The sequence below is a fragment of the Lissotriton vulgaris genome, chromosome 8 (genome assembly GCF_964263255.1).
Source record: "Lissotriton vulgaris chromosome 8, aLisVul1.2, whole genome shotgun sequence".
Lineage (NCBI taxonomy): Eukaryota > Metazoa > Chordata > Amphibia > Caudata > Salamandridae > Lissotriton > Lissotriton vulgaris.
In genome coordinates, this window is record NC_141696.1 from 231,436,503 (window position 1) to 231,449,149 (window position 12,647).

The following is a 12,647-nucleotide window of genomic DNA, read 5'->3' on the forward strand; positions in this document are numbered from 1 at the left end:
TGTTGATAATGATTTAGCATTGCCATGTCATAACCCTGATTAAGACCGTCTTTTTCAAGGGCCGATTGTGTTTTTAGGCAGTTCATTTCTAGCAAGAATAAGATGTATAAGCTGTCTGAGAGTAGTACTGGGTATGTCTATAATTTCAGGGTCTATACCAGTCGATATTTCGGTATTGTCCCCTTGGTTGTCCATCCATTTTTAGAGTTACAGAGAAACTTGTGTTGGAACTTGGTAGAGGACTTTTTAACAAAGGTCACCTTTTGTACGTAGACAACTTTTACAGTTTTATGCCATTGTTCAGGGCATTGTTCAATGTGTACACTGTTGCTTGTGGCACAATCTGCTCTAGCTGTAAAGGTTATGAAAAAGAGCTTGTTTGTAAAAAAAAACATGAGAAGGGAGAGTTCAGTGTCTTGCGTAGTGATGAACTTCTAGCTCTGACATTTTCTGACAAGAGAGAAGTCTATATGCTGACTACCATCCAATATGAAAGTTCTTCACCTGTGACTGTTTGGGGTCAGGATGCTGAAGTGCACAAACCTGTGTGCATTTTAGGCCACAATAAGCACATGGGTGGTGTAGATCTAGTAGATCAGAGGTTGGAACCTTAGACTACTGTTCGTAAGGTGTATGGTTGATATAAGAAGGCTATCCACTCATTCCATTTAGCTACCTTGTATTTAAGGATTGGACTCCAGAGTCAAAGATGACATTTGTTCAGTTTCAACAGTCTCTGTCCGGCAGCCTTGTTGTAGTGGAACTGGCAAGAGTTCCTAGAGGAGCAGTGGTGGAGGATGTAGCTTGACTGAAAGATAGCCACTTTCATGATTCACATTCCTTCCACGTTCCAAAAAACATTCCCACTAAGAAATGTAGAGTCCGTGCCCGAAGAGGTATCTGGAAGGAGAGTCAAATGTACTGCCTGATTGTCCTTCTAATCCTGGGCCTTATGTACACGCCAGTAGTGGGCGGTGGAGAGAGTGCTGCGGGGCAGGGTTGGAGCAGGGTGGGGGGTAGTAAGCTATGGAATACAGCCCAATGGAGGTTAAGTAAACGAATAAATAAATAAAACAAATTTCATTGCGCGCACTGCATTGCTAAAAGTGATTCAGCGCGTGCAACAACATTTGTTTTATTTATTTATTTGTTTACTTACCTCCGTTGGGCTGTATGCGATAGTTTACTACCCCCACCCTGCTCCACCCCCACATCGCCCCACCGCCCGCAGCACTCCCATCACCGGCCGCTACTGGTATACAGCTTTTTTTTTAAATGTACCACACAGAATGGAGTTTTTGGTTACAACCATGTGGATAAAACCCTAAAAGTAAACTGACTGGTATGTATTGTTTTATATTTTTTGTTCATATTTCATGGTTGGCATTAGTGTGATGTATTTAGTCAGAGCTGTGGTGTTTGTAGTTATAATTTGTATCTATTGCCAATTGGTTTGTGTTTTCCTTTTTGTATAAAAAAAGTTATGGCAGTGTGCATGGACTGGTGCTTGGCTGGTGGTGTTTGTGGACTGGTGTTTGGCTGCTGGTGTGCGTGGAATGGCGTTTGGCTGGAAGTGTGCATGGAATGGCATTTGGCTGGTGGTGTGTGTGGACTGGCACTTGGCTAGCAATGTGCTTTGACTGGCACTTGGCTGGCGGTGGGTGTGGAATGGTGCTTAGCTTGTGGTGTGCATGGGCTGGTGCTTGGCTGGCAGTGTGCCTGGGCTGGCACTTGGCTAGTGGTGTGCGTGGACTGGTGTTTGCCTGGTGATGTGTGTGTAGTGACTTGCTGATGATCACTACACACCCTGAAAGCCAAACACCAGTGCACACACTCCGCCAACCACCAGCCGGTGTGATTACTGTTTCAGTCATGTGGATGTATGAAAGTGATGGGCCCTTGAATGGCGCTGTCTGTGCTGTGCCTGCCAGTGTGAATGGTCTTGTATGTTTCACATATGAGAGGTATGTGAATGGCCTGTAAAGAGTTTGGTGCCTTGCCGTGACTTTACAGCTCACAAGCTGTGAGTCAGTCGTTCAGGTTTTTGACCTTTCAGTTATTAACAATGCATTTCATTTTTATGAAATCTCTTGTTAATAACATTTTACACTCTGAACCTTCACTCCCCTTCGTGCCAATTCCAACCAGTATGTGTGTTTACTTGAGGAATAGATTAGTTTGAAGTAATATGTATCTTTTCTGTCTTTCTCTGCCAGAGGTGTACATTGTCTCTACATTGTCTGTTGATGTGAGTGTGGTAATCTGCTTGGCTCGCAGCTGACTGTTTGAATGGTCTTGTATGTTTCACGTATGAAAGGTGTGTAAATGTCCTGTAAAGTGGTTGGTTCCTTGTTGTGGCTTTACAGCTCATAAGCTGTGACTCATTGGTTCTGTTTTTGAACTTTCAGTTATTAATAGAGTATTTCACTTTTGTGAAATCTCTTGTTAACAAAAAAAACATTTTGAACCTTTCACTCACCCTCGTGCCAAATCTAACTAGTATGTGTGTGTACCTGAAGAATAGATGGATGGGAATAATTTTTTTTCTTTTTTTCTTTCTCTGCCAAGGTGTACCTTGTCTGTAGGGATAATCTACCAATTCTACTTATTTTCTTAAATGTAAAACCCAGGTGAGTACAGGGTGGTGTGCCTCTTGTGGATTCCAAAATGTTTTCATACCCACAATGCCCTGCAAACATAAAAATTTGATTAAAATCACAAATTTTCCTTGCATTACTGTGACATATTCTTCTAGAATCAGAAAGAAACTACAAATTTCCTACCACCCTGTGTTCCCCAGGTCTTCCGATGAAAATACTACCTCACTTGTGTAGGTGGGCCAAGTGCCTGCTACAGGGAAGGGCCCAAAACCTATTTTGGAGACAAAAAAACTATCTCTTCACAAAATGTCCTGGTTTTGGAAGGGGCACCTGCATTTGTGGTCCTGGGCTTGTGTTATGATAATTGTAAATTAAAGCAACCACTACAGCTTGGCGGCCATCTAGGGAAACCTACCAAACCCAGACATTTCTGAAAACTAGAAACCTATCAAATCCAGACATTTCTGAAAACTAGACACCCAGGGGAGTCCAATAATGTATGGTAGGTTTTCTGGAAAGCTTCACAGATCCACCACAGAGTTTAACATGGCTACCCATGTAACCTCGCAACAGAACCGTGGATCCACGTGGAAAGCCACATTCTTTTTATTAATCTACTCCTAGAGACTATCAACTGGTATTTATGCCTAAATGTAGATCCAAACATACCTTATTCACTGTTTCTTCTACTACTACTCTCCCTTCACATTTACATTATAGGCTTATACCAATCCTTCCCCCATGCTCCTGTAGCTCTGTTGCAATGGTGACCAATATTGTAACATTCTCTGCTAACAGTAGGTCACAAGTTCACAGTACTTTCTCGACCAGCATGCTAAGTCATAAACAGTGCTTGATTTGTAAAAAAAGAAGTGCAGGTGCTGAAAATTTTGCCAAGGGGGCCACAGCTCACTTCTTCCTCCGGTGAGCCCCACTTTCAACACTCTCACTGCCTCACTCTCTATCTTCTTACCTTGATCTGTTGTCTGTCCCCTACGTCTTTGCTCTAAGAGTCTATCTTCTCACCTCTCTAATTGTTTTTTATCATCGTTGTCACACCTGGTGTGTTACCTTATTCCCTGCATTTCTGATTTGCCCTTTATGCATTCTACCCCGGCCCTTTTCCTTCTTCACTTTTATCCATGCTCTGCTCTCTCTCCCCTCGATCTTGGCTCTTTACGATCACTCTTCTAGCAGTGATTAGCTGTGTCTCCGTTTTATCATTTGTCCGCTTATTTTTCCTCTGTCCTCATGTCCTCTACATCCTTTCATTCTATCTTCTCTCTTCTTAATGCCCTCTTCTTCACATCATGGCTGCTTTCTCTTTGTATCTGATTTGCTCTCCTTTTCTTCTACCTAGCTCTGTCTAATCTCTCGCCTCTTCTATTGTTTCTTTCTCCTCTTTACTCCTGCTCTCTCTCTCATCTATAACACTGCTGCTGCATGTGAGCCCTGTCACCACCTGTACATGTCCCTACTATTTTGAACTCTGTGTTTTCCTGTTGTCTTTCCTAAAGAAGAGGAAGATGACATGTGTTTACTTTCTTACCCGAGTGCAAAAACAAAATGTACACCAAATGAAAATTCTTTCTTTGCATATATTAATCAGTGCAGTATACCTGGGTTATTTGCAGAACTGGTAGCTACTTGAGCACAGCAGGTGATGTGACTACTAGTGCTGCCTGTAATTAGTAGGTCCAGGGATGGAGTTCGGCATTGGCATCCACTGCTCAGCTTGCTGTGACCCGGCCTGCTACAGCACATGCATTGTCCCCAGAAGTAATGCTGCCAATGCCCGTATGTATGGCTGTGGTGCCCACTGGAATCATGCACGCTCAGCAATTACCATGCTGGGGTGCAGCGCACAGATTCTACAGGTGACGCCATGGCGCACAAAAGTTGTGTTAGACCACAGCCGCATTGAGCACGTTGAGGATAGCAGCAATGCAGGGCTGCAGGATATGCTACTCTGAATGCACAGCAAGTGGAAAGTCCACACTTACTTTCGTTTATTTTCCTCAAGAGCCCTTACTCCCAAGTTCCAACTGAACTCTCGCAGTTTCTTTGCCTCAACTCATTCTTGAGCCAGCCCCCAGCTACAATTCTCCAATGGGAGGCTTAGGCTCAGGCAGTGGCATGGTGCAGCAGACTCTGGGAATAGAATGCACCACATAGTTTGCGATGACTTCTTGGATTTGTGATCGGCGAGATGACATCATCACTAACTTGGTGATACACAATCATGCCTGCCTGGACAGGCGTATGCTGGCCTGTCTATGAACATTTACCAGCCAGAAACCATGCAATGTATGTTATTCTTTTTATTTTGAATTTAAACAATTAATATTGAGACTTCCACCTGCAGGGTCAGAAATTGTAGCCCTGTGATAGAAGTGCAGGTGCTGAGCACCTGAAAGCTCCTGCTCAAATTAAGCACTGGTCATAAGCCAAATGCAGCAGGTGTGGTTGAGTGTTTGGAGTTAGAGTCATATCTCATACTCCATAACCTTTTGTTCATATCAGAAAAGCCAATCGCACATCTGCTTACGTTTTTCTCAGTAATACAAACTAGGTTTAACCACTACCATATTTATACCAGCCAATCAAATTTTAGTGGCTAGGCATCTTTTTAACTTTTTTTCAAATCAGTCTCATTCTGCTGCAGCTTTCTCCTGTGTCCTACTGCTCCTTCCTTTGAAAAGGATTACAGTGTGGATTGTAGGCATATCTATGTGTTTTGGCCAGAGAGTCTTCTAGCAAAAGTAGTATTGACAGGGACCTGGGTTAGCCCAATGTGGATATTACTTGCATTGGCAGAGAGTTTTAAAGTGTCATCACTTGATTCCATTTGTTGAAAACATTATATGATTCTCAACATCCGGACCTTAAGATTGTGCATTGTGGTGGCAATGACCTGGGCACTCTCACTAGGGTAGTATTGGAAATCCTAATGAAGGATACCTTTAGAAAACTAATGAAACCCAAGGAGATGATGGTCGGAGGTCTGAAAATTTTCAGACACTCACCCCCAGTCACAGATATGGGTTGAATCCATCATCGTTCTTTAGCTCATTTCGCCACCTCAGTTCAGACCCAGCTATATGCAAATCAGTCTTGACCCTGACCCTCATGGGAAAATTCCAGGCCGAATTGCCAAGCCAGGTCTTCCCTGAACCCGAAAAAAAGCTTCCTGGGACCGGTTTCGGGTTCACACTCCTCATCAGCCAGGCTAGCTTGAATCCAGTGGCAAAGTGAGCAAGGGTCCCATGTCTGGGCATACCCTGCCAATTTAGGGCAAAAAAATAAAAGACAAGGAGATGATGGACGAAGCGCTGAAACTTTTCAGACACTCACCCCCAGTCACCGATCTGGGTTGAATCCACCATTGTTCTTTAGCTTACTTCGCCACCTCAGTTCAGACCGGGCCGGTCTGTTCCCATGGGCGCAGGGTCAAGACTGATTTGCAGAAGGCTGGGTCCAAACTGGAATGGCATGGTGAGCACAAAAACAATAGATTTAGGCCAAGAACTCTGTACTGGGGTGAATGTATGACATTGTTCTGCATTCTGCCCATCAATTGTTCTTTTTGCATTTGGAAAACTAATGGCACATTTACCTCACACTGCCTTGGTGTTTTCCAACATATGGCTGAGGCAGAAATTGAAGTGGTCATCTGGATTCTGTCCACAGTTAGACAACACCAGGAAATGTGAATAAAACGGTTTCTGTATTCCTCAGAGACCATAACATACAATACAATAACAACCTACTCTTTGACATGGACGGGATTTACAGACCTGGTGGAGTTCAGTTCACAGAGAAAGTCAACAGGGCGTTTTTGAACATCTTTAAAGACTGCATCCTGTTTTATGTGTGGTGATTACATACACATATTAAACACAAAGGGGCATATTTACAAGCCGCTCTCACTATCACAACGTACCTTTTAAGACGTTGTGGTGGCGATAGGGGCTTTGTCTTATTTACAAGGCTGCATTGAGCCACATAACAGGGTCAAGACTGATTTGCATATGGCTGGCTCTAAACTGGAATGACATAGGGAGCACAAAAATTATGGATGTAAGCCCAGATCTCTGTACTGGGGTGAATGTTTGACATAGATCAGCATTCTGTCCATCAAGTGTTCTTTTTGCATTTGCCACCCCGAGTGGGATGGGTATACCCAGACATGGGTCCTGTGCTCTCCATGCCACTAGAGTCAAGACAGCCTGGCTGATGAGGGGTGATGCCCCAAAATTGGTCACAGGATTCTTGGGCCCGATTCACAGGACTAACTTAAGACAAAATCCTAAACTTACTACCATTTTGGTATTCACAGAAGGCACTTACTCATTTTCGTATTCACAGAATGCACTTACTCATTTAGGCATTCACAGAAATTAGTAGTCCTAACTTTAGGACTCTTAAATGCCTTCTGTGAATACCAAAAGTCTTAAAGTTAGGATTATTCTCAGTTTAGGAGTAGTAAAGTTAGGAGTCTTAAAGGAAAAAGGTTTCTTCATTATACTAAAATCAGATCTATAAAAAGAGAGAAAAAGGAAAAGGAAAAACAATCACAGGATTTAATGCATTCAAGATACTACGGAGACAGGTATGCAAAATAATACGACCTCCTTCCTCATAGTCATAAAAAGTTGTGCATGTCTTCCGTATTATTTAATCCATTAGGCCATTTGCTATTGAACTCTAGAATAATTTTGGTCTCTAATTGCCTCAATTGGCGTTCCCTATTTCCTCCTCTTCTATTTTTAGGGACGGCATTGATGACATAGTAAGAGAGGCAACTAATATCATTACCATGAGTTCGTTTAAAATGTCTTGCCACAGGATATGTCGGGTCACTGTGAAGAATGGCCCTTATATGCTGCAAAATTCTGACTTGCACCTGCAACTTCGTACTACCAATGTAGTTAAGGCCGCAGGTGCACGTCAGAACATACACAGCAGTTGTAATTGCCTTGGATAGGAATTGATGTTTCACTAAACGGGGTTGAATAATGCGTCATGTTGCAGCCAAATTTGCAAGCCCTACATGTTGCACATTTTTTTAACCCTTTTTTTGGTTGCAACCATGTGGACGCCTTTCTTGTCTCAGGAGAAGTCTTGTCTAAAGTGGTACCCATGGATTTCCCCCTTCTGAATGTAATCAAGGTTTTTTTTTCAATCTGTTACATAGAACATTATCCGTGAGTACTATTGGTAATATTGTTTTTACAGATTCATTGTGGATCTGGAAACCAAAATCACTCTTTCAATAGAAAACAGCCCTTTTTGCATTCACTTCTAAAGATTTGTGCGTTTATCTATGCGATTCGGTGAGAGAAGATCTGTATGGTTGTGTGAGTGTGTGTAAGAGTATCTATATAGGTATATGAGGTGGTATGATAGACTCTGTATGGGCGAGTGAGAGGATATGAGAGTTTCTATGCCGGTGCAAGTGTGGGTGTGAGAGTGTCTGTTTGGGTATGTCTATCTGTATGAGACTGTATGTATGGGTGTACGTGTGGGTGGGAGAGGGTGAGAGAGTGTCTGTATAGGTGTAAGTGTAGGCATTAGAGTGTCTGTATATATATATATATATATATATATATATATATATATATATATATATATATATATAAGTCAGAGAGTGTGAGAATGTCTCTATGAGAATATGAGTGGGTGTAAAAGTATACATATTTATTTTGTTCACGTTGTGCTAGATCCAGGGATTTAATTACAAACTACAAAGAGTTCTGTTGGGTGGCACAATTCATCATCAAGAATTGCGAATCAAGAATTGAGAACATTAAGCAATTATATTAAAGGGCCAGAAATATCCTTTTCAAACAGAATAAGAAAGCTTCTTTCAGAGATAAATCAAACCAACCTTTGGACCAGAAAGGAATATATAAACCACAAACCACGACACAGAAAGCAATTTCTTAGTTCAATATATTGTTTGTCATATATCTAAAATTATTTAGCACTTTATTGCTTTTTATAAATGATCAGCTGCCCATAAATCATAAAGTCCATACAATAAATCAATCTGACATATACCTGGTGAAAATCAAATACTCCTGTGTTCACACACACAAACTTGCATTCCTTTAGGGAAATTATGGATGTTATATCTCTACACCTCGAGAACAGTATCACTTTCTCCAGAACCCACCATTTTAAACGTGTCGCTTGATGGCCCTTAGTGTAGAAATGCTCCAACAAGGGAGCCCCTTGTATGTGACACCTGATTAGACTGCAATGCTGCAGAATACGTGCCTTAACTTTTTGTTTTGTTTGGCCCACATACAGGACGCCACAAGGACATTGTATCCAATAAATTATCTTTGAACTGTTGCAGTTGGTGTGATGCTGTAGGATGTAATTATGTCCTGAGTGTCTAAAGTCCTTTAATGCCACTGATGTCTCATATGCCTTGCAAATTCCTGCATCTAAAATGTCCAACCAGAGGCACTAAACCTAGTTGCCTCCTCAGTGCAGGGGTGTGTAGGGTCTTCAAAAGGGAGCTTACAACATAGTCTTTCACATTTCGCAAGGCAAACAGCGGTTCTACATTTTAAACACAGTGCACCCAGCCCAATAGGCCTTTTGGGTCTACCTTAGGGGTGACTTATATGTACTAAAAAAGAAGGTTTAGGGCTGGCAAACGATTTATTTCCTGAGAAGTGTTTTAAAGTGTGACTTTAGTGTGTGGCACAATGAGTGCTGCAGGCCCACTAGGAGCTTTTATTTACAGGCACTGGGCAAATGTAGTACCACTTTACAAGTAACTTTAATGTGCCAATCAGGTACAGACCCATTTTACCTGACTTTTGGGAGAGAGCACAAGCTCTTTAGAACTGGTTAGCAGGTGGAGGTCTCAATATTAATTGTTCAAATTCAAAATAAAAAGAATAACATACATTGCATGGTTTCTGGCTGGTAAATGTTCATAGACAGGCCAGCATACTCCTGTCCAGGCACGCATGATTGTGTATCACCAAGATAGTGATGATGTCATCTCGCCGATCACAAATCCAAGAAGTCATCGCAAACTATGTGGTGCATTCTACTCTCTGAGTCTGCTGCACCATGCCACTGCCTGAGCCTAAGCCTCCCATTGGATGATTGTAGCTGGGGGCTGGCTCAAGAATGAGTTGAGGCAAGGAAGCTGCGAGAGCGCATTTGGAACTTGGGAGTGAGGGCTCTTGAGGAAGAAAAAACGAAAGTAAGTGTGGACTTTCCACTTGCTGTGCAGCCAGAGTAGCATATCCTGCAGCCCTGCATTGCTGCTATCCTCAACGTGCTCAATGCGGCTGTGGCCTAACACAACTTTTGTGCGCCATGGCGTCACCTGTAGAATCTGTGCGCTGCACCCCAGCATGGTAATTGCTGAGCATGCATGAGTCCATTAGGCACCACAGCCATACTTACGGGCATTGGCAGCATTACTTCTGGGGACAATGCCTGTGCTGTAGCAGGCAGGGTCACAGCAAGCTGAGCAGTGGATGCCAATGCCGAATGCCATCCCTGGACCTACTAATTACAGGCAGCACTAGTAGTCACATCACCTGCTGTGCTCGAGCAGCTACCTTTTCTGCAAATAACCCAGTTATACTGCACTGATTAATATATGCAAAAAAAGAATTTTCATTTGGTGCACATTTTGTTTTGCACTTGAGTAAGAAAGTAAAACACATGTCATCTTCCTCTTCTTTAGGAAAGACAACAGGAAAACGCAGAGGTCAAAATAGCAGGGACATGTACAGACTGGCAACAGGGCTCACATGCATGCAGCAGCAGTGTTATAGATGAGAGAGAGAGCAGGAGTAAAGAGGAGAAAGAAACAACAGGAGAGGCGAAGGATTAGAGATAGCTAAGTATAAGAAAAGAAAAGCAAATCAGATACAAAGAGAAAGCAGCCATGATGTGAAGAAGAGAGCATTAAGAAGAGAGAAGATAGAATGAAAGGATGTAGAGGACAGGAGGACAGAGGAAAAAGAAGCAGACAAATGATAAAATGGAGACACAGCTAATCACTGCTCGAAGAGTGATCGTAAAGAGCCAAGATCGATGGGAGAGAGAGCAGAGCATGGATAAAAGTGAAGAGGGAAAAGGGCAGGGGTAGAATGAATAGAGGGCAAATCAGAAATGCAGGGAATAAGGTAACACACCAGGTGTGACAACGATGATAGAAAACAATTAGAGAGGTGAGAAGATAGACTCTTAGAGCAAAGACGTAGGGGACAGACAACAGATCAAGGTTAGAAGATAGAGAGTGAGGCAGTGAGAGTGTTGAAAGTGGGGCTCACCGGAGGAAGAAGTGAGCTGTGGCCTCTTGGCAAAATTTTCAGCACATGCACTTCTTTTTTTACAAATTAAGCACTGTCCATAACACACAAGAGAAGACACCCTCCAACGGGCACATTGTTCGCAATGATATTAAGTTTGTTTTACAAAAATAACCAACAATATTTAAGTTTCTTTTCAAACACTGGTTTAAAACAAGCCTCTGCAATGCAATAGGTCTCGCATTCATGCTAGTTTGAGCTATTGGCATTGTAAATGACAATGCCTTTTATTTATGTTTTGGGTTTTAAAACATAAATAAAAGTTATTGTCATTTACAATACTAATAGCTTAAACTCTCGCAAATGCGAGATCTATTGCATTGCAATAAAGGGCCTTCTCGACAGCTTGTTAGATTGTAAATATCAGAGGAAGAGACCGGCCTTACAACGTCTTCAAAGTAGTGATAAATAGTGCAGTGAAGAAGATGTGTAAGTGTTGTAAATTACACAGACACAAAGTGTGAAGTGAGAGTTACATATGATTCAAGCTATAAACACTAACAAAGAGCTAAAACACATTTCGCTCTGTGATTACACTGTCACGGCTCAGGAGGAAGACTAGGAGGGGGGTCTATTTCCTGCCCTCTCTGTGATTTGAGTGTGCATTGTGGCATTGCTTAATGTAATTGCTATATTTCGCGTAATAAAAAACACTCCTGGTGTAGTAGGGCCCTGGCTTCACCTCCTGGTTCAGGGCGGCAGTGCTTTCTGGCAGGCATGGAGGGAGGAAGGGATGGTCTCTGCTGCAGCTCCCTCCTGGTACAGTGCCCTGCTATTACTAGTGAGCGAGAGATGCTGAGGTGCTGGTATTGGTGGTATTGGTGGTGGTGGTATTGGTGGTATTGGCACTGGTGCTATTGGTGGTGGTGGTATTGGTGGTGCTGGTATTCGAGGTATTGGTAGTGCTGGTATTGGTGGTGGTGGTATTGGTAGTGGTGGTATTAGTGGTGGTGGTGTTGATGTTCATAAAACAGGCTTTTGAAAACAACCCTGTCTGGTGGCTTTAGTCCATTAGCACACAATTATGTGCTACCTGGAATTCACATGACTTAATTCGCTAATCATTTCTAAATCCATTTTACTTGGGGTTTGAAACTGACACGAGATAATGCTGGGTTAAAGTGACTGAAAGCGGGAGCCTATATTACGGGTGCCGCCGTGCTGCTTTAAAAAACACAAGCGGTTTCAGCCGAAGCAGCACATGTCCAGCCTGCAGTAAGAGAAACTCAATAAAGTAAATAGTGTTTACAGACTAAATCACAGGTCCCGTGTAACAACTAAAGTAAAGGGGCCAGTATCCATCGGAGGTTACAAATGAAGACAAAGCCGTACTAAGGAGGGATTAACAAGCCTATTAAAGTATCCGAAGGCAGCATTTACAAAAGACAATGACACAAGCCAATTAAAAATATGAGCGGAGAGTTGGCGCTGGCTTCTCTCCCATACTCTACTACAGCAGTCTCGCAGAGCGAGCACTACATGTGCGCTGCTGCTCGGCTCGACCTAAAAAAACAGTGGCTCTTCAGAAAAAAACACATTTCAACCTCTGAGCTTTGGCAAGGCAGCATGGTATTTTGATGCAGAAAAAAAACAAATAGGCATGGTAAAAAGGCAGTATAACAAAATGGTAATGGTTACTCACCTCAAATTGTTATCAAAATGAAATCAGTAAATGGAACATCTGGAATTCATT